The 22,352-nt window shown below is 46.8% G+C and overlaps 1 protein-coding gene across 1 annotated transcript in view; it reads left to right on the top strand.

Annotated features, from left to right (window-relative positions):
• The first annotated feature begins 230 nt into the window (after positions 1 to 230).
• Positions 231 to 22,352, top strand: part of LOC130284611 (glucagon receptor-like) — a 129,858-nt gene continuing 107,736 nt past the window's right edge. Inside the window, exon 1 of the mRNA XM_056535111.1 lies at positions 231 to 255. The gene's annotated coding sequence lies outside the window, so the exon portion shown is untranslated. The remainder of the gene's footprint in view (positions 256 to 22,352) is intronic.

Here is a 22,352-nt window from a genome sequence, read left to right on the forward strand (position 1 = left end):
GCACTGGTTGGGAAACACTGTGTTGAAAAAAGGAATGGATAAAAAACGTCTACTGCAATAGCACACTTTTTCTACTTTTTTTTTGGCTCATCGGCCTTTATAAAGTTCTTAAGAAATTCATTATTTTTCGAAAAACCACTTGCCTGCTAATTATCACTATTCTTTCCTTTTTTTTTTGGCCGGTATAGCGGACTTTGTAATATTTTTGCCAGCAACATGAAAATAGAAGAAACAAAAAGGTCCCTCTTCCAGAAGGTCAGCATGTTATTCCAATAGCTCTTGGCTCAGCAGGACGCTACATGAAATAAAGTTCTTACAAAATGTATTTAAAAAAAAAAAAAAAAGTTCATACGGTTGCTTGGCGCATTTTGATAAAACAAGATCGGCTCATTAGGTTTGGCAATAAACAGGTTTAGTTCTTTTAGTACAGTTTGTGGCTTTCTAGTTCTGCTTTGTATAAAAACCTATTCTATTCATAGTCAATGGAAATGTCATTTAATTGAACCAAGTTTCCTATTGCCAGGAATGAATCTTCAAAACAAATCGTTCCGAAATTCATGATGACTGTCTAAGAATATAGGGGGAGATTTATCAAAACCTGTCAAGAGGAAAAGTTGCCCAGTTGCCCATAGCAACCAATCAGATCGCTGCTTTCATTTTGCAGAGGCCTTGTTAAAAATGAAAGAAGCGATCTGATTGGTTGCTATGGGCAACTGGCCAACTTGTCCTCTAGACAGGATTTGCAGTGTTAGACACTTATGCCCTATACATAGGATAGGGGATAAGTGTTTGATCATGGGGGGGGGGTCTAACCACTGGAACCCCCCGCGACCTCCTGTACGGGGACCCGGCATTGCGGCGGCCTTGTGCGGCTAATGCGTGTGTCTTCGACCTCACTCGACTACACGCCCCCTCTGTAAACGCCTCTCCCATAGAGATACATGGAGGGGGGGTGTCGGCCACGGCGTCATGCTGCGGCTGACACGCCTCCTGCATGTGAGGGCCGCAGCAGAGCTGGGGCCCCATACAGGAGATCGCAGGGGTCCCAGCGTTCAGACCCCCCTGAGCAGACACTTATCTTCTATCCTGTGGATAGGGGATAAGTGTCTAACACTGCTAATCTCCTTTAAGGACGCAGGCATTCTTTATTTTTACTTTTTCATTTTTTTCCTCCTCGCCTTTAAAAAAAGCTTTATTCAATTTTTCACCAAATTTTTTTCAATGCAGGACCAATTGTTGTTTGTTATAACATCACTTATCAATCATCATAAAATCTATGGTAAAGCAAAAAAATAAAAAAACAATTGTGGGGCAAAATGGGAAAAAAATGGAAAAAAAATAATTTTGGCAATTTTGTAGGGTGCACTTTATGGTTAAATAAGCACTGTCATATCAAAAACTTTTTATATGTTGTACATCTTAACATTAATCTTTCTAATATACTTAATAAAAAATTAGAGATGAGCGAAGTTACATTGATTCGATTCGTCACAAACTTCTCGGCTCGGCAGTTGCTGACTTTATCCTGCATACATTAGTTCAGCTTTCAGGTGCTCCGGTGGGCTGGAGACTATCTCCCATCTCCACCGGAGCACCTGAAAGCTGAACTAATTTATGCAGGATAAAGTCAGCAACTGCCGAGCCGAGAAGTTCATGACAAATCGAATTACTGTAAGTTCGCTCATCTCTATAAAAAATGTGTCTCCTTTTTATAAAAAATTATGGCTTAAAAAAAAAAAATCCCACTAGGGGTCCCCATGCCATCCAGATCATAATCCTGTCCGGCTTAAGCATTATCTTCATCCCAACTGAGGCACAGGCTGGTACAAAGTCTAGGAAGTGGGGACGGGACTAGCATAGCACTCCTCTGTGCTCACTCCTGTCCTATCAGACTGCAGCATGAAAACAGAGTGGAGAGCAATTTGGTTTATTGTCCTACTATCATTTAAATAGTGCCAAGACCCAGGCTTTATCTATAAATCTGTTGCCTGAAGAGGCGCACATCCTTCAGACTACTTATAATTTTGATTGGAGAAAATCTAATATCCAATATTTAGGAGTTCACCTTACATACCCCATATCTGCATTATACAATGCTAACTATATCCCTCTCTTGTCTTCCCTGGCTACTGAGGCTGATGTTATCTCCAAGCACTTAATATCGTGGGTAGGCAGAGTGGCGGCATTCAAGATGCTACTCCTGCCTAAGCTTTTATATGTTTTCCGTACATTACCGATACCAGTACCACATTCTTTTTTTGTTGCTGCACAACGACTTCTATCTAAATTGATTTGGGGAGGAGGGAAACCAAGGTTGTCTCCAGCTCTACTTATTAAAAATAAATTAGCAGGGGGTCTGGGTTCTCCGGACATCAGGGGATATTATATCTCTACCTTGGTGTCTGCCCTCAGGCAGTGGTGGAAAGATGATAGTACCTTCCCCTGGGCGCAAATAGAGAGACAGTCTGTTTACCCTTACTCCCTACATGACGTACTGCACATTCCTATATGGAATCTATCACCTCCGCCAACACATAATCCTGTTGTGAAAGCTTCCTATCAAGCCTGGGAATTCTATTTGAAACACGTAGGTTCACAATCAAGGGGAAGGATCGATGACCTTTCCTTATCATTGTTACAGGCCACCATCCCTGATCTGGATTTGAAACATTGGAGAGAATTAGGAGTGGGTAGCTTGAAACACATATGTAGAGAAGGTAGTCTAATGTCATTTGGGGATATTCGCAGGAAATTTACCATCTCTACTAGGGATTTCTTCAAATACCTGCAAATTCGACACCTGGTTAATTCATTGAGTAAACCTTCTGTAGGCATAGATCCCCTGACTAAAATATACTTATCTGGCACTCAGAAAGGCTTGAAACCAATTTATAGACTATTAATAGGTTCCGATAAATGCACTAGGCAATACCCTCTTAGGCTTTGGGAAAGGGACCTGGGATGTGGGATAGAGGTTTGTACCTGGGAAAAGGCATTTAAAACTATCCATAGGGCCTTCCAGTGCTCATCCCATGTGGAAAGCGCTTTCAAAACTATTTTAAGATGGTATTTCACGCCAGAAAAAATTTCTAAAGCATATCCCACAGCATCTGATAAATGTTGGCGAGGGTGTGGACACAAGGGGACCATTTTTAATATTTTGTGGAACTGCCCTTTAATACAAACCTTCTGAGTTTCCTGAAAACTATTAATACAATCCCTTTTCCCGTGTCAGGTGCCTTGGTCCCCCCAACAAGTATTATTTTTAAATTTAGAAGATGTCCCTCCCCCCCCCTTTTAGAGACCTGTATTGCATAATATGCATAGTAGCCAAAACTGTGCTCTTGAGTGGTTGGAAAACCTTGCATGTCCCAAACATTTCCCATGTAACTAGCAAATTGAATACCACTTACTCGTTTGAGAAAGTAATAGCATTGGGATCGGGCAGGTATCATTCTTTTGCAGATAGATGGTGGAGTTGGTCCTCCTCTCCTCAATGTGTTGATATTTAAACGCTCTAGCGCTCCCTCTTGTCCCTGGTAATTGTTTTGAAAGAGGTGTGGAAAACTTTTCTCCCCACATAAGTTTTCATAGTGGTGATGTATCTGAGGTATGTTACCGCATATAACTTACCCAATATATGGAGCACTTCAGACCAGAGCATACACTGGATAAAAAAGGATAATGTACTCTTTTGCTTAACACCTGACAAGGTAGGCAATGAAATGCAGACCAACAGTGTTGAATCTCCGGGCTTTAATTGTGAACTTTATTGAGATGTCTAGAGATCAAACAATCTTTATTGTTTTTATTTTTCTTTTTGTTTGTTTTTGTTATCTGGCGCTATGTTCAGCGCTAATTGTTCTGTACTGTATTGGTGTTATAAGATAAAACTTCAATAAAAACATTGAACGAGAAAACAGAGAGGAGAGGGTTACAGAGCAGCCTGCAGTGATTGGATGAAGAGACACAGCACAGCACAGCAGACTCAGGGAGGAAGTGAATGCTTGGTGAGTGAGGGCGGGCTCAGTGCTTGCCTCGGACACGCCCCTTCCTGAGCAGTGGATGTCAGAATGAGTGAGCAGCAGAACAAAGGGATTTGGAGCCAAATACAGAAACTAGACACAATAAAAAAAACACTTAAAGGAGTAGTCCAGTGGTGACCCGTGGTGAACAACTTATCCCCTATCCTAAGGATAGGGGATAAGTTGCAGATCGCAGGGGGTCCGACCGCTGGGGTCCCCTGCGATCTCCTGTACGGAGCCCCGGTAGCCCGTGGGAAGGGGGCGTGTTGACCTCCGCACGAAGCGGCGGCCGACACGCCCCCTCAATACAACTGTATGGCAGAGCTGGAGCGCTGCCTTCGGCAATCTGCCATAGAGATGTATTGAGGGGGCGTGTCGGCCGCCGCTTCGTGCGGCGGTCGACACCCGCTATCTGGCTAGTAAAATAAAGAAAAAACAATCTAAACTGGGTATTGTTGTCATTTTAAAGCGTACCTGTCATATCACAGGAAAAAATAATGCTTCTATATGTTACTCACTAGGTCTTGCATATGCTTTAAACGGGTAGTCCAGTGGTGAAAAACTTATCCCCTATCCTAAGGATAGGGGATAAGTTCGCGATTGCGGGGGGTCCGACCGCTGGGGCCCCCCTGCGATCTCTCTGTACGGGGGGTACAGAGAGATCGCAGGGGGCCCCAGCGGTCGGACCCCCCGCGATCTCAAACTTATCCCCTATCTGGGGGTGTTACGCTGAGCGCTCCGGGTCCCTGCTCCTCCCCGGAGCGCTCGCGGCGTTCACCTCTCTGCAGCGCCCCGGTCAGACCCGCTGACCGGGAGTGCTGCACTGACACTGCTGGCGGGGATGCGATTCGCATAGCGGGACGCGCCCGCTCGTGGATCGCATCCCAATCTACTTACCTGTCCCGGTCCCCGGCTGTCACGTCCTGGCGCGCGCGGCTCTGCTCTCTAGGGAGCGCGTGCGCCAGCTCTCTAAGATTTAAAGGTCCAGTGCACCGCTAATTGGTGCCTGGCCCAAGCAGTGTAATTAGCTCCTACCTGCTCCAGGCCTATATTACCTCACTTTCCCTTCCCTGCATTGCCAGATCTTGTTGCCTTGTGCCAGTGAAAGCGTTTCTGTGATTGCCTTACCTGTGTTCCAGACCTTCTGCCGTTACCCTTGACTACGAACCTTGCCGCCTGCCCCGACCTTCTGCTACGTCTGACCTCGCCTCTGCCTAGTCCTTCTGTCCCACGCCTTCTCAGCAGTCAGCGAGGTTGAGCCGTTACCGGTGGATACGACCTGGTTGCTACCGCCGCAGCAAGACCATCCTGCTTTGTGGCGGGCTCTGGTCAATACCAGTAGCAATTTAGAATCGGTCCTCCGGTACGGTCCACGCCAATCCCTCGCTGACACAGAGGATCCACCTCCAGCCTGCCGAATCGTAACAGGGGGATAATTAGAAATTTTATTAGGGGAGAGGCTTATTCCCGTTCATAAACACTTTTTTTGTTCTTTTATCCACAATTTTTAGTCCCCATAGGGGACTATTACAAGCAATGACTCGATTGCTTACACTGAACAATGTTGTGCTATAGTATAGCATCGATCAGTGTAATCAGAGATCTGCTTAAACAGCCTGGTGGAAAACAATTTTTTTCATATCAACTGGTGCCAAAATTCCTTCTATTTAAAAAGTTTAATCCTTTCCAGTGCTTATCAGCTACTGTATGCTCCACAGGAAGTTGTGTAGTTCTTTTCTGCCTGACCACAGTGCTCTCTGCTGACACCTCTGTCCATTTCAGGAACTGTCTGCAGCAGGAAAGGTTTGCTAGGGGATTTGAATTTACTCTGGACAGTTCTTGACATGGACAGAGGTGTCAGCAAAGAGCACTGTGGTCAGACAGAAAAGAACTACACAACTTCCTGTGGAGCATACAATAGCTGATAAGTACTGGAAGGATTAAGATTTTTAATTAGAAGGAATTTACAAATCTGTTTAACTTTTTGGCACAAGTTGATTTAAAAAATAATAATAATAATAATAATGTTTTCCACTGGAGTACCCCTATAAGGTTGATTGTTGATCTTTTAGGTTTTATATGCTGCAACATATAAAGCGTTAATTCCAGACAACAGCATGATCACTGATGATGGGATTACTGGTGAGTCTCGGCTGCTGATAGCGACCGTTACTCAACGTGTATGATGGGCGCTCAGCTTGTAAGCTTCATACACCCGGACCGTGACGTATGTTTATGCCTTGTGTCGATAAGTGGTTAAGTAGAAATGTTTTTTTCCCCCCAAAACCTGTTGAGAAAAGCATTGCAGCTGCTCTCGCCTCTTACCTTGTATCACCGCTGATAGCAAAGAGGAAGAAACCTTTTGAAGATGATTAAGGAGGTAAAAATAAATCTGGAATATTATGCGCATTCAATTCCCTTCGGCTTTCTGCAGTAACAAGATTTGTTAAAGAATTCTGTTTGAAGGCTACGGACGCCTTTACGCTGATATTTTCTTATTGTTCATTTACTTAAAGGGGTTGTGTGCTGCCCTGCAGTTCGGAGCTCTGCTCACAGCGTCTGGAAGTTCATTACTCCGAACGCAGTGTGCGGGCTTCCGTGTTCGCAGCCGCTGGGCATGACATCATGCCCGCCCCCTTGTGACGTCACCCCCGCCCCCCTCTACCAAAGTCTATGGGAAGGGGGCGTGACAGCGGTCGTGCCCCCTTCCCATAGACTTTCGTTGAGGGGGCGGGTGAGACCTCACGAAGGGGCCGGGCGTGACGTCACGCCTAGCGGCTGCGAACACGGAAGCCCGCACACAGCGTTCGGAGTAATGAACTTCCGCACGCTGAGAGCGGAGCTCCGAACTGCAGGGCAGCGCACAACCCCTTTAATTAATTAGTGTTTCTCAAACAGTGTGCCTCCGGGTGTTGCAAACTACAACTTCCAGCATGTCGGCTGTCCAGGCATGCTGAGAGTTGTAATTTTGCTACACCCGGAGGCACACCGATTGGGAAACACTGGTCTAAATAGTCTTCCTTAAAAATTTTCTTTCATTTTGCTTTTGTGCTTTTTTATGTTCACAGATTTTGTCCCAGGATTTTTGGGTCTTAAAATGAATGTTTATTCACTATGGGGGGAGATTTATCAAAACCTGTGGAGAGGCAACGTTGACCAGTTGCCCATAGCAACCAATCAGATCGCTTGTTTCATTCTTAACAAGGCCTGTGAAAAATGAAAGAAGAAATCTGATTGGTTGCTATGGGCAACTGGTCAACGTTGCCTCTCCACAGGTTTTGATAAATCTCCCCCTATGTTCTTTCACTATTCTTGATGTGGTTTCCTTATTGTAAAATATATATATATATATATATATATATATATATATATACATGTATACTGTATATATGTATGTTGTAAGCAAGCAGCTGGTAATCCGGTGGATGGGTGGTATGTATCACAGTGACATAAGACTGGAGTTTTGGGTCCAGGTTTTGGGAATGTAAGGTTCTAAAGACTAGGTCAGGAGAAAGGAATTGCTCTGGAGAAACCAGCGTGTCCATGGAATATTAGTTGCTGATACACTTCACCCAAAAAACTGATCTTTGGGATTGAATTGGCCAATTTTTGGGTGAGTATGCAAGTTATTTTGTTTTAATGTCTCCAAACTGCCAAGTGGTAAAAGCAGCTGTAGCACTGAAAAAGGACACTGCTGTAATGAAGAAACTGTTAAAGGGGTACTCCGGTGGAACACGAATGCTTTTAAACCAACTGGTGCCAGAAAGTTAAACAGATTTGTAAATTACTTCTATTTGAAAATCTTAATCCTTCCAGTACTTATCAGCTGTTGTGTGCTCCAGAGGAAGTTGTGTCATTCTTTCCAGTCTGACCACAGTGCTCTCTTCTGACACCTCTGTCCATGTCAGGAACTGTCCAGAGCAGGAGAGGTTTGCTATGGGGATTTGCTCCTACTCTGGACAGTTCCTGACATGGACAGAGGTGTCAGCAGAGAGCACTGTGGTCAGACAGAAAATAAATTCAAAAAAGAACTTCCTGTGGAGCATACAGCAGCTGATAAGTACTGGAAGGATTACGTTTTTTTAATAGAAGTGAGGTGTCGGAGGAGGTCATGTGTGTATTAACCTCTTCGCGATGCCAGGGCATGGTTATCCTATACAGCACCCAGGTAAACCAGCTTCACCTGTGCCATGCACGGGGCAAATAATCACTCCGACGCAAGGTTACGGTTAACTGGTATGCTTTACTGAGGTAGGCAAGGTGTTACAGTCTTCACAGCTCAGTTCAGCAATGGGGAGATGCAGGGTGAACTTCAGGAAGCTTATCGGCTTGCTGGGACTTATAGTTGCTATTGACTTGACTGATGCAGCCACGCTTGTTAACAGACTTGACTTGAGTGACTTGCTTAGACTGGACTGGACTAGAATCCCCACTGGTGTAGGTGCAGGGGTTTTCTTGCAGTATAAGCTTGCTGGCTGGATTAGGCCTCAGGCCTCCTTCAGGATCACACAGACTCCTCAGCTCCTCACTTCACTGTACCTCAGCTAGATCTGCCTAGGCTAGTTCCTAACAGCTCTATATGAGAGAAATTTAGAGACGTCCCATTGGTCACCAACAAGTCACCTGGTTCACCTTGCGTACCTCCCCTTCACAACAGGGTTACTAAGAACATAATTTAAAGTGACAAAGGCCTCAAGAGATTAACCAACACATGACATGAGATTTGATAGTACTTTGTAGTCCTTAGGAGGGATGTGGACCCAGGGACACTGAAACAGAAGCCACCACACAGGACGGTTGTACAGAATGACAGATTCTGTACTGGATCACCACAGAAGTAATTCACAAATCTGTTTAACTTCCTGGAGCCAGCTGATATGAATGAAATAGTTTTCCACCGGAGTACCCCTTTAAGTTTCTGTTTTACTGTATGCTGCAAATCAAACCTATTGCTGTATGTGAACTTCTACTATTGAACTGTGAACCTGCCTGTTTGGTTCTGCATTGTGGAACGACTGTTTGAAGGGTCGTGTTTTACAAGATATATAGTATGATTTCCATACACTTTATTTCACACAGTTTATATTACGGTATCACACACACATTTTTCTCATATTCTTGTAATTAGACACATATATTCTATCCTCATACATTTGCATTTTATATCTTACTCATCTTACTTTTCTTTTCACAGCATCATACGGGTCACTTTCCCCTTACACACACTTTTCACATACTTGTTTGTATTTAAGCGATCCTTCATTACTTGTTCACACCAGTACATCCAGTCCCAATGGGGATGTTGCGCCTTCATGCGATCTGCTAACATCACTCAAGACTTTTATTTTTTATTTTTTTTTAGCACGATGCACTTTAACTAATTCATTTTTTATTGTGGGTATTTAACTAACACCACATCACTAGCTATATAATTTTATGAACTGTATGTTTATGATTTCTATACAGTGACCCCCTCGACCTACGATGGCCCCGACATACGATCATTTCAACATGCGATGGCCTCTCAGAGGCAGCATCAACATACGATGCTTTTGTATGTCGGGGCCATCGCATAAACGGCTATCCGGCAGCGCAGACCGCTTCAGCTGCCACCGGATAGCCGTTTACGGTGCACCGTGTGGTCCGCTGACGATCACTTACCTGTCCTCGGGGCTCCGGCGCGTCCTCTTTGGGATCCCCTGCATCGTCGGCGCTCTCCATCATCGTCATCACGTCGCTGCGCACGCCATTCTGTCATCCAATAGGAGCGGCGTGCGGAGCGGCGTGCGTAGCGACGTGATGGCGGCGACGGAGAGCGAGGATGCCGGGGAAGCAGAGGCCTTGCCGGAGCGTCGGGGACACCTCGGGGACGCGGCAACAGCGATGGACGGCAACATCCAGGGCAGCGGTGACGGTCAGGAGCGGCGGGGACAGGTGAGTACAACTTCCTCTAACAGTGGTCTTCAACCTGCGGACCTCCAGATGTTGCAAAACTACAACACCCAGCATGCCCGGACAGCCAATGGCTCATAGTATTAGCTCATAGTTATAATGAGATAGCAGTGTATTTATGAATTCGTTAATGTGTGGAATCTCTTTTGATTTCCATTTGGAGGCTAGTAACATTTTATATGACAAACATATGTGTACAATCGGAGTTTGTATGTTTTTTGGGAGATCTTCCAGACCCAGAAGTAATAGAAGTCATTCATCTTTAGGTTGTGAGCAATGAGGGATCAATTTCCAAATCCTACTTTTTACTTCTGAAACAAAGGTAAGTATGGCCGGGCAAGTGAGGAAGATATGTTTTAGGGAGCCTTGTTCCCCACAATCCCTCCAACATAGTGGCGACAGGTGAGGAAAAATCAAAGATAATTTTTTAGGTGTGTAGTACCATCTATTGACAAACTTGCAATGATGTTCCCATAAATTAGCACATACTGTTGCTTTTTTTTTTTTTTATCTTTAAGGATGTATTCAGCCATTTAGATTCAGAGAATGATTGTCCCAAGTCGGATTCCCATCGTACCATCCCCGAATTTTGGTTTAACCATTTGTCTTCATTAAAATAGGAATAAAAGTTTTTAAGTCCTTTTTCTTTTTCCTTTACAGGATCAAGGAACCAAGTATGGAGGCTTTTTGGGAGCGTAGAATAGGATTCAGGGAATTTTTGCAAGTGCTTCTGTAGAATGTTGTAATATTTTTTATCGGATTCGGGTATTTTGTAGTTTGACTGTAATTCATCAAATGATAGCATTTTGTTATTCCTAAGTACATCGTATGTCGAGGGACCACTGTACTTGCTGGGTGTCTTTTCTGTTAGCATTCACATTTTATTTTAAGTATTTGTTCCTCCTGAAATAATTTGTATCATGTACGATGACAGTATATCGAACGTCATCACAGATAACTGCACATTTCAGCTGCAGAGTATTGATTATCTTATTGACCGCCATGTAGGAGTAACACAAGGAATGCTCCTCACCTACACTGTAATAGAAACAAAGAATGATATAACATATAAGTAACTCAGCACGGGCAGAACATGCGTGGAGATGTAAGTCTCCTATGGGAAGTCTTTCTATGTTCTGATGAATCATTTCTGACTTGTCTTGGTCTCTTACATGGGCAACAAATGCTGCGAGACAAATGCCTGCAGCAATCCAGAGGGAGTACAGCAGGGAACAGAGCATGTGGGATGGCTGGGCACAGTAGTGCCACAACTTGACACAGTTATGTATGTGGTGTCCCGGTACCGTATTACATACCGTACCTTGGTAGGGGTCCCCAAAGTCAGAGTTCCTAGGAACTCTGGGGACCTCAGGTCTAGTCCTCCCCTAGTCACACCTTAAATAGTTAATATATTATTCAGATAAATGTATATTAAAAGTGTACTTACCTTGCGCTAGCGTCGCAGGACCTGCGGGTCACGTGACGGTGCTCTAGTCTCTATGGTAGTTAAAAAGGACCTTTGGAGGTTCATGGGACATGTGATACCCACAATGCCTTGTAAAGCTGATTGACAGATGGCGTGGACCAATCCTAAAACGGCCAGCCCCTGCCCATATAAGGGAGCTGCGGCCATTAGTCTCTCTCTTTGGTTGCTGTCACTGAATGAGGTAGGACCTCCGCAACTTTCAACAACAATTACTAGGCCAAAGCCTTGCGGCCTCGGCTGAATCAGTTAGTGAGTTCTTCTAAATTTCCCCGCAAATATCGTCAAGGACCCTAGACCTAAACATAACCCTAAATCCAGCGGATCTGCACATACTAAATCCCTACAAGCTGAGGAACTTACTCAACTTACCAATTGTCAATCTAAGCTGAGCGGTTCATAGACTCTGTTACAAAGACTGTTGCTTATGTTCGCATGTTACAGAAAATCCTCAGTAACGTTTACGCAAGTTTTCAGCAAAGCTCTGGTTTTGGACAATACTTTATTCTGCATCTACCTATCGCTCATGGGAAGGGTGGTGATAGGCCAAGCCATACAGCATTTAACCCTCACCCTGGCATCACGACTGACAAGAGTTAATTATAACCGTAATACACCCCAACTGCCATACATACACCCCCACAAGGCACCACATGTGTTACGCTGAGCGCTCCGGGTCCCCGCTCCTCCCCGGAGCGCTCGCAGCGTTCTCTCATTCGCAGCGCCCCGGTCAGACCTGCTGACCGGGTGCGCTGCGATATTACTCCCAGCCGGGATGCGATTCGCGATGCGGGACGCGCCCGCTCGCGATGCGCATCTCGGCTCCCGTACCTGACCTGTTCCCCGTCTGTGTTGTCCCGGCGCGCGCGGCCCCGCTCCTTAGGGCGCGCGCGCGCCGAGTCTCTGCCATTTAAAGGGCCGCTGCGCCACTGATTGGCGCAGCAGGCCTAATCAGTATTCTCACCTGTGCACTCCCTACTTATACCTCACTTCCCCTGCACTCCCTCGCCGGATCTTGTTGCCATTGTGCCAGTGAAAGCGTTTCCTTGTGTGTTCCTAGCCTGTGTTCCAGACCTCCTGCCGTTGCCCCTGACTACGATCCTTGCTGCCTGCCCTGACCTTCTGCTACGTCCGACCTTGCTCTTGTCTACTCCCTTGTACCGTGCCTATCTTCAGCAGTCAGAGAGGTTGAGCCGTTGCTGGTGGATACGACCTGGTTGCTACCGCCGCTGCAAGACCATCCCGCTTTGCGGCGGGCTCTGGTGAATACCAGTAGCAACTTAGAACCGGTCCACCAGCACGGTCCACGCCAATCCCTCTCTGGCACAGAGGATCCACCTCCTGCCAGCCGAATCGTGACAGTAGATCCGGCCATGGATCCCGCTGAAGTCCCACTGCCAGTTGTCGCCGACCTCACCACGGTGGTCGCCCAGCAGTCGCAACAGATAGCGCAACAAGGTCACCAGCTGTCTCAACTGACCGTGATGCTACAGCAGCTATTACCACAGCTCCAGCAACAATCTCCTCCGCCAGCTCCTGCACCTCCTCCGCAGCGAGTGGCCAATTCCGGCTTACGATTATCCTTGCCGGATAAATTTGATGGGGACTCTAAGTTTTGCCGTGGCTTTCTTTCGCAATGTTCCCTGCACTTGGAGATGATGTCGGACCAGTTTCCAACTGAAAGGTCTAAGGTGGCTTTTGTAGTCAGCCTTCTGTCTGGGAAAGCTCTGTCATGGGCCACACCGCTCTGGGACCGCAATGACCCTGTCACTGCCTCTGTACACTCCTTCTTCACGGAGATCCGAAGTGTCTTTGAGGAACCTGTCCGAGCCTCTTCTGCTGAGACTGCCCTACTGAACCTGGTCCAGGGTAATTCTTCTGTTGGCGAGTACGCCATCCAATTCCGTACTCTTGCCTCCGAATTATCCTGGAATAATGAGGCCCTCTGCGCGACCTTTAAAAAAGGCCTATCCAGCAACATTAAAGATGTGCTGGCCGCACGAGAAATTCCTGCTAACCTGCATGAACTTATTCATCTGGCCACCCGCATTGACATGCGTTTTTCCGAAAGGCGTCAGGAGCTCCGCCAGGATATGGACTTTGTTCGCACGAGGCGGTTTCTCTCCCCGGCTCCTCTCTCCTCTGGTCCTCTGCAATCCGTTCCTGTGCCTCCCGCCGTGGAGGCTATGCAAGTTGACCGGTCTCGCTTGACACCTCAAGAGAGGACACAACGCCGCATGGAGAACCTATGCCTGTACTGTGCCGGTACCGAACACTTCTTGAAAGATTGTCCTATCCGTCCTCCCCGCCTGGAAAGACGTATGCTGACTCCGCACAAAGATGAGACAGTTCTTGATGTCTACTCTGCTTCTCCACGCCTTACTGTGCCTGTGCGGATATCTTCCTCTACCTTCTCCATCTCTGCTATGGCCTTCTTGGATTCCGGATCTGCAGGAAATTTTATTTTGGCCTCCCTCATCAACAGGTTCAACATCCCGGTGACCAGTCTCGCCAGACCCCTCTACATCAATTCTGTTAACAATGAAAGATTGGACTGTACCGTGCGTTACCGCACAGAACCTCTCCTAATGTGCATCGGACCTCATCACGAAAACATTTTTGGTCCTCTCCAACTGCACTTCTGAAATTCTTCTTGGATTACCGTGGCTTCAACGCCATTCCCCAACCCTTGATTGGTCCACAGGAGAAATCAAGAACTGGGGTACTTCTTGTCACAAGGACTGTCTTCAATCGGTTCCCAGTACTCCTTGCCGTGACCCTGTGGTTCCCCCTGTATCCAGTGTTCCTAAGGCTTATATGGACTATTCTGACGTTTTTTGCAAAAAGCAAGCTGAGACTTTGCCTCCTCACAGGCCTTATGACTGTCCTATTGACCTCCTCCCGGGTACTACCCCACCCCGGGGCAGAATCTATCCTCTGTCTGCTCCTGAGACTCTTGCCATGTCGGAGTACATCCAGGAGAATTTAAAAAAGGGGTTTATCCGCAAGTCCTCCTCTCCTGCCGGAGCTGGATTTTTTTTTGTGTCCAAAAAAGATGGCTCCCTACGTCCTTGTATTGATTACCGCGGACTTAATAAAATCACGGTAAAAAACCGCTACCCCTTACCTCTTATCTCGGAACTCTTTGATCGCTTACAAGGTGCCCACATCTTTACCAAACTGGACTTAAGAGGTGCTTATAATCTCATCCACATCAGGGAGGGGGACGAATGGAAGACTGCATTTAACACCAGAGATGGACACTTTGAGTATCTGGTCATGCCCTTTGGCCTGTGCAACGCCCCTGCCGTCTTCCAAGACTTTGTTAATGACATTTTTCGTGATCTCCTATATTCCTGTGTTGTGGTTTATCTGGGCGATATTCTGATTTTTTCTGCCAACTTAGAAGAACACCGCCAGCATGTCAACTTTATGCCAAAATGGAGAAATGTCTCTTTGAATGTCAATCTCTTCCTTTCCTAGGATACTTGGTCTCTGGCCAGGGACTACAAATGGACCCAGATAAACTCTCTGCCGTCTTAGATTGGCCACGCCCCTCCGGACTCCGTGCTATCCAACGTTTTTTGGGGTTCGCCAATTATTACAGACAGTTTATTCCACACTTTTCCACTATTGTGGCTCCTATCGTGGCTTTAACCAAGAAAAATGCCAATCCCAAGTCCTGGTTCCCCCAAGCGGAAGACGCATTTAAACATCTCAAGTCTGCCTTTTCTTCTGCTCCCGTGCTCTCCAGACCTGACCCATCTAAACCCTTCCTATTGGAGGTAGATGCCTCCTCAGTGGGAGCTGGAGCTGTCCTTCTACAAAAAAATTCTTCCGGGCATGCTGTTACTTGTGGTTTTTTTTCTAGGACCTTCTCCCCGGCAGAGAGAAACTATTCCATCGGGGATCGAGAACTACTGGCCATTAAATTGGCGCTTGAGGAATGGAGGCACCTGCTGGAGGGATCAAAATTTCCAGTTATCATATACACTGATCACAAGAATCTCTCCTATCTCCAGTCTGCCCAACGACTGAACCCTCGCCAGGCTAGGTGGTCGTTGTTCTTTGCCCGTTTTAACTTTGAAATCCATTTTCGCCCTGCTGACAAGAACATTAGGGCCGATGCCCTCTCTCGTTCTTCTGATGCCTCTGAAGTAGAGGTCTCTCCGCAACACATCATTCCTCCGGACTGTCTGATCTCCACTTCTCCAGCTTCCATCAGGCAAACTCCTCCAGGGAAGACCTTCGTTTCTCCACGCCAGCGTCTCGGGATTCTCAAATGGGGACACTCCTCCCACCTTGCAGGCCATGTGGGCATCAAAAAATCCTTGCAACTCATCTCTCGATTTTATTGGTGGCCGACTCTGGAGACTGATGTTATTGATTTCGTGCGGGCCTGTACGGTCTGTGCCCGGGATAAGACTCCTCGCCAGAAGCCTGCTGGTCTCCTTCATCCTCTGCCTGTTCCTGAACAGCCTTGGTCACAGATTGGTATGGACTTTATTACGGACTTGCCCTCATCCCGTGGCAACACAGTTGTTTGGGTGGTCGTTGATCGATTTTCCAAGATGGCACATTTTATTCCTCTTCCTGGTCTTCCTTCAGCGCCTCAGTTGGCAAAGCAATTTTTTGTACACAGTTTTCGCCTTCACGGTTTGCCCACACATATCGTCTCAGATAGAGGCGTCCAATTCGTGTCTAAATTCTGGAGGGCCCTCTGTAAACAGCTCAAGATCAAATTAAACTTCTCTTCTTCTTATCATCCCCAATCCAATGGGCAAGTAGAAAGAGTTAATCAGGTCCTGGGTGACTATTTACGGCATTTTGTTTCCTCCCGCCAGGATGACTGGGCAGATCTTCTACCATGGGCCGAATTCTCATACAACTTCAGAATCTCCGAATCTTCTGCTAAGTCCCCATTTTTCGTGGTGTACGGCCGTCACCCTCTTCCCCCCCTCCCTACTCCCTTGCCCTCTGGTTTGCCCGCTGTGGATGAAGTGACTCGTGATCTTTCCACCATATGGAAAGAGACCCAAAATTCTCTTTTACAGGCTTCATCCCGGATGAAAAGATTTGCTGATAAAAAAAGAAGAACTCCCCCCATTTTTGCTCCCGGAGACAAGGTATGGCTCTCCGCTAAATATGTCCGCTTTCGTGTCCCCAGTTATAAACTGGGACCACGCTATCTTGGTCCTTTCAAAATCAAGTGCCAGATCAACCCTGTCTCTTACAAACTCCTTCTTCCTCCTTCTCTCCGTATTCCCAATGCCTTCCATGTCTCTCTCCTTAAACCACTCATCCTTAACCGCTTCTCTCCCAAAGTTGATTCTCCCACTCCAGTTTCCGGATCTTCTGACGTCTTTTCAGTGAAGGAGATTCTAGCATCCAAGACGGTCAGAGGTAAAAGATTCTTCTTGGTCGACTGGGAGAATTGCGGCCCTGAGGAGAGATCCTGGGAACCTGAGGACAACATCCTGGACAAAAGTCTTATCCTCAGGTTCTCAGGCTCCAAAAAGAGGGGGAGACCCAAGGGGGGGGGTACTGTTACGCCGAGCGCTCCGGGTCCCCGCTCCTCCCCGGAGCGCTCGCAGCGTTCTCTCATTCGCAGCGCCCCGGTCAGACCTGCTGACCGGGTGCGCTGCGATATTACTCCCAGCCGGGATGCGATTCGCGATGCGGGCGCGCGCACGCCGGGTCTCTGCCATTTAAAGGGCCGCTGCGCCACTGATTGGCGCAGGAGGCCTGATCAGTATTCTCACCTGTGCACTCCCTACTTATACCTCACTTCCCCTGCACTCCCTCGCCGGATCTTGTTGCCATTGTGCCAGTGAAAGCGTTCCCTTGTGTGTTCCTAGCCTGTGTTCCAGACCTCCTGCCGTTGCCCCTGACTACGATCCTTGCTGCCTGCCCTGACCTTCTGCTACGTCCGACCTTGCTCTTGTCTACTCCCTTGTACCGCGCCTATCTTCAGCAGTCAGAGAGGTTGAGCCGTTGCTGGTGGATACGACCTGGTTGCTACCGCCGCTGCAAGACCATCCCGCTTTGCGGCGGGCTCTGGTGAATACCAGTAGCAACTTAGAACCGGTCCACCAGCACGGTCCACGCCAATCCCTCTCTGGCACAGAGGATCCACCTCCTGCCAGCCGAATCGTGACAACATGTATTTCATACACTGCCGATTTTGCGGTTTTCCTACTTACAAAGCATGTAGAGGTCTGTAATTTTTATCATAGGAACTCTTCAACTGCGAGAGACAAACTCTATAAAAAAAATCCAGAAAATCACATGTATGATTTAACAAAAAAATAATTTGCATTTTATTGCATGACCTAAGTATCTGATTCATTAGAAAAGCATAACTTAATATTTGCTACAGAAACATTTGTTTGCAATTACAGAGTGTCACGATGCCGGCTGGCAGGAGGTGGATCCTCTGTGCCAGAGAGGGATTGGCGTGGACCGTGCTAGTGGACCGGTTCTAAGTCACTACTGGTTTTCACCAGAGCCCGCCGCAAAGCGGGATGGTCTTGCTGCGGCGGTAGTGACCAGGTCGTATCCACTAGCAACGGCTCAACCTCTCTGGCTGCTGAAGATAGGCGCGGTACAAGGGAGTAGACAGAAGCAAGGTCGGACGTAGCAGAAGGTCGGGGCAGGCAGCAAGGTTCGTAGTCAGGGTGGATAGCAGAAGTTCTGGTACACAGGCTTTGGACACACAAAACGCTTTCACTAGGCACAAGGGCAACAAGATCCGGCAAGGGAGTGCATGGGAGGAGGTCAGATATAGTCAGGGACCAGGTGGAAGCCAATTAAGCTAATTGGGCCAGGCACCAATCATTGGTGCACTGGCCCTTTAAGTCTCAGGGAGCTGGCGCGCGCGCGCCCTAGAGAGCGGAGCCGCGCGCGCCAGCACATGACAGCAGGGGACGGGAACGGGTAAGTGACCTGGGATGCGATTCGCGAGCGGGCGCGTCCCGCTGTGCGAATCGCATCCCCGACGGCCATGACAGTGCAGCGCTCCCGGTCAGCGGGACCGACCGGGGCGCTGCGGAGAGAGAGACGCCGTACGCGCTCCGGGGAGGAGCGGGGACCCGGAGCGCTAGGCATAACACAGAGATTACATGTTTCATGTAGTTCTTGACCAGGTTTGCACACACTGCAGCAGGGATTTTGGCGCACTCCTCCATACAGTCCTTCTCCAGATCCTTCAGGTTTTGGGGCTGTCGCTGGGCAATATGGACTTTCAGCTCCCACCAAAGATTTTCTATTGGGTTCAGGTCTGGAGACTGGCTAGGCCACTCCAAGACCTTGAGATGCTTCTTACGGAGCCACTCCTTAGTTGCCCTGGCTGTGTGTTTATGGTCGTTGTCATGCTGGAAGACCCATCCACGACCCAAAGGAGGTTGTTGGACAAGTTCTCGCGATACATGGCCCCATCCATCCTCCCCTCAATATGGTGCAGTCGTCCTGTCCTCTTTGCAGAAAAGCAGCCCTAAAGAATGATGTTTCCACCTCCATGCTTTACAGATGGGATGGTGTTCTTCGGGTTGTGCTTTATCTTCCTCCCAACATGGTGAATGGAGTTTAGACCAAAAAGCTCTATTTTTGTCTCATCGGACCACATGACCTTCTCCCATTCCTCTTCTTGATCATCCAGATGGTCATTGGCAAACTTCAGACGGGCCTGGACATGCGCTGGCTTCAGCAGAGGACCTTGCATGTGCTGTAGGATTTTAATCCTTGATGGCGTAGTGTGTTACTAATGGTTTTCTTGGAGACTGTGATCCCAGCACTCTTCTGGTCATTCACCTGTAATTCTGGGCTAATCCCTTACCTTTCTCATTTTCATTCATGCCCTACGAGGTGAAATCTTGCATGTAGCCCCAGATGGAGGGAGATTGACCGTGATCTTGAACTACTTCCATTTTCTAATAATTGCGCTAACAGTCTTCTCACCAAGCTGCTTGCCTATTGTCCTGTAGCCCATCCCAGCCTTGTACAGGTCAACTATTTTATCCCGGATGCCCTTACACATCTCTCTGGTCTTGGCCATTGTGAAGAGGTTGGAGTCTGTTCGATTAAGTGTGTGGACAGGTGTCTTTCATACAGGTAGCAAGTTCAAACAGGTGCAGGTAATGAGTGGAGAACAGGGGGGCTTCTTAAAGAAAAAAATAACAGGTCTGTGGGAGCTGGAATTCTTACTGGTTGGTAGGTGATCAAATACTTATGTCATGCAATAAAATGCAAATTAATTTAGTGAAAAGCATGCAATGTGATCTTCTGGTTTTTTGTTGTAGATTCTGTCTGTCACGGTTGAGGAGTACCTATTATAAAAATTACAGACCTTTACATGCTTTGTAAGTAGCAAAATCTGCAGTGTATCAAATACTTGTTCTCTCAACTGTATTAATAAATCATTCAGTGTACGGTGGCACAGTTATAGTAGATGTAACAATGACTGGAGCAGGAAAATGACTAAGAGACACTAGCAGGGGCGTAGCTATAGAGGTAGCAGTCGCACCGGGGCCCTGGTGCCTAAGAGGGCCCCAAAGCACATCTGCCCCATAAAAGAGCAGTACAATAATTGGCTTATGGGGCCCTGTTGCAGATTTTGCATCGGGGCCCCGAAGCTACAGTGATCCCTCAACTTACAATGGCCTCAACATACAATAGTTTCAACATACAATGGTCTTATCTGGACCATCATAAGTTGAAACCAGACTCAACATACAATGCTACAGACAGTCCAGATCTGTGATACATGTCAATGGCCGGAAGAACCGACCAATCAGAATGGGCATTCACTGGTAAAACACCTGTATTACTGAAGTGTATGCACTGACTGGTGTCTGGTAGCGCCCCCTACAGTACAGGGAGGTATTACATGTTCTGTACACTTTACCTGTATTACTGAAGTGTATGCATTGGTGTCTGGTAGTGCCCCCTACAGTACAAGGAGGTATTACATGTTCTGTACTCTTTACCTATATTACTGAAGTGCATGCACTGACTGGTGTCTGGTAGCGCCCCCTACAGTACAGGGAGGTATTACATGTTCTGTACTCTGTACCTGTACCAGGGTTAGCTGCTCCTTTGGACACCAGGTGAGGGCGACTCCATGTTACTTTTTTAGGACATTGCCTGTACTGTACAGGACCCTGAAGAAGCTTCTGTCCTCTACATAGACCAGTGTTTCCCAAGCAGGGTGCCCCCAGCTGTTGCAACACTACAACTCCCAGCATGCCCTGAAAGGCTGTCCGGGCATGCTGGGAGTTGTAGTGTTGCAACAGCTGGAGGCTCCCTGCTTGGGAAACACTGACATAGACAGTGATTACAGCTTCCAGCAGATCTTTCTTACTTTTATATGTAAGAATTTGCTTTATCTATATTAGTTATCTACTTATTTTTCTCTAATCATCACATTTTCCTATTTTTGAATGACCTTTTGGTGCCTTTAGAACCAATTACCAGGTTTCCATAGAGTTCTGGTCTCAACATACAATGGTTTCAACATACAATGGTCGTCCCAGAACCAATTAATATTGTAACTTGAGGGACCACTGTACATGCTACGCCTCTGGACACAAGGTAGTGTCTGGGGTCCCAGATCGGTCTATGCTCCAGCCCTTTGGAAGTTGGATGGCTAGAGCAAGCACCGCCCATTAACAGGCATTTTCTGTAATATAATGTAAGGTTCTATTAGTAAATGGGCTCCCTCTCTCACAGCCAGCACAATGGTAGACAACAAAATAACATAGTGCAATTACATAAAAACTGAAAAAAGCAAGATTGTTATGCACAAACAACATATAATAGTGCTGCACCATCAAATTGGAGCGGTAATTCAGAAAATGTATGACAACCAACATTCCCATCTCACATAAACAAACAGTGGGACACTGCATATCAACAGCATCCTTGCCTATTCTTCTGGTCTGTCTGAGAGTACTGAAAAAGGGGGAATTTGTTGAACTTCTGGTAGAACAGCATTGCAGCTGGCACTAGGGGGAGCTTTTTAAACATATTTTTACCGTCAACATGCGTGCAGTGTGCTTCCCCTTGTGGTGGTTCCAAGCAGTCAAAATATGCAACCATATAACTGTGTAAAGGAAAGGAATTGAAGTAGTAGTCTCATGGGGAAAAAAACGTATCCCTTATCTGCAGGATAGGGGATACGTTTTAGATCATGGGGGGTCTGAGTGCTGGGGCCCCAGCGATCTCCTCCATTCAGCTACCTTCGTCTCTCCCATAGAGATATATGGAGGGGGCGTGATGGGGTACAGGAGATCGCAGGGTGTCCCAGCACTCGGACCCCCCGCAATCTAAAACTTATTCCCTATCCTGTGGCTAGGAGAAGTTTTTTTTTCATGAAATATTTTCTTTAAGTCAATTTTCTTACATGCATTTACTTTTACTTACATTCACACACAGCTCTCTACTGCCATCTGGGACATTATTAATTTAGTTAAAGGGCTACTCCACCCCTAGACATCTTATCCCCATCCAATGGATAGGAGATAAATGTCTGATCATGAATGTTCAGAACACTGGTTTTGGGCGGCCAAGGTTGTGACTAGAGATGAGCGAATTTTTTAAAAATTTGATTCGGCCGATTCGCGGAATTTTCGCCCCAAAATGTTTTCAGTCCGAATTTATTTGTGGCGAATTGCTATTAAAAACATCTATTTCTGGCTTACAAAGAGCCACAATAGGGGTGTAGAACACTTTGCCTTGTTGTAACACGCATAGGGAGTGTGCTGGGTTAGTGAAATAATACTGTCATTCAGTATGACATGCAGATTACAGGCATCGCTATTAGAATCACTGACACAGAGCGTCTGGATGTGGCAGTAGGGTCGGGAGACCATATGATGTCACAATTGCAGAGATTA

This window comes from Hyla sarda, chromosome 8 (assembly GCF_029499605.1).
Source record: "Hyla sarda isolate aHylSar1 chromosome 8, aHylSar1.hap1, whole genome shotgun sequence".
Classification (NCBI taxonomy): Eukaryota; Metazoa; Chordata; class Amphibia; order Anura; family Hylidae; genus Hyla; species Hyla sarda.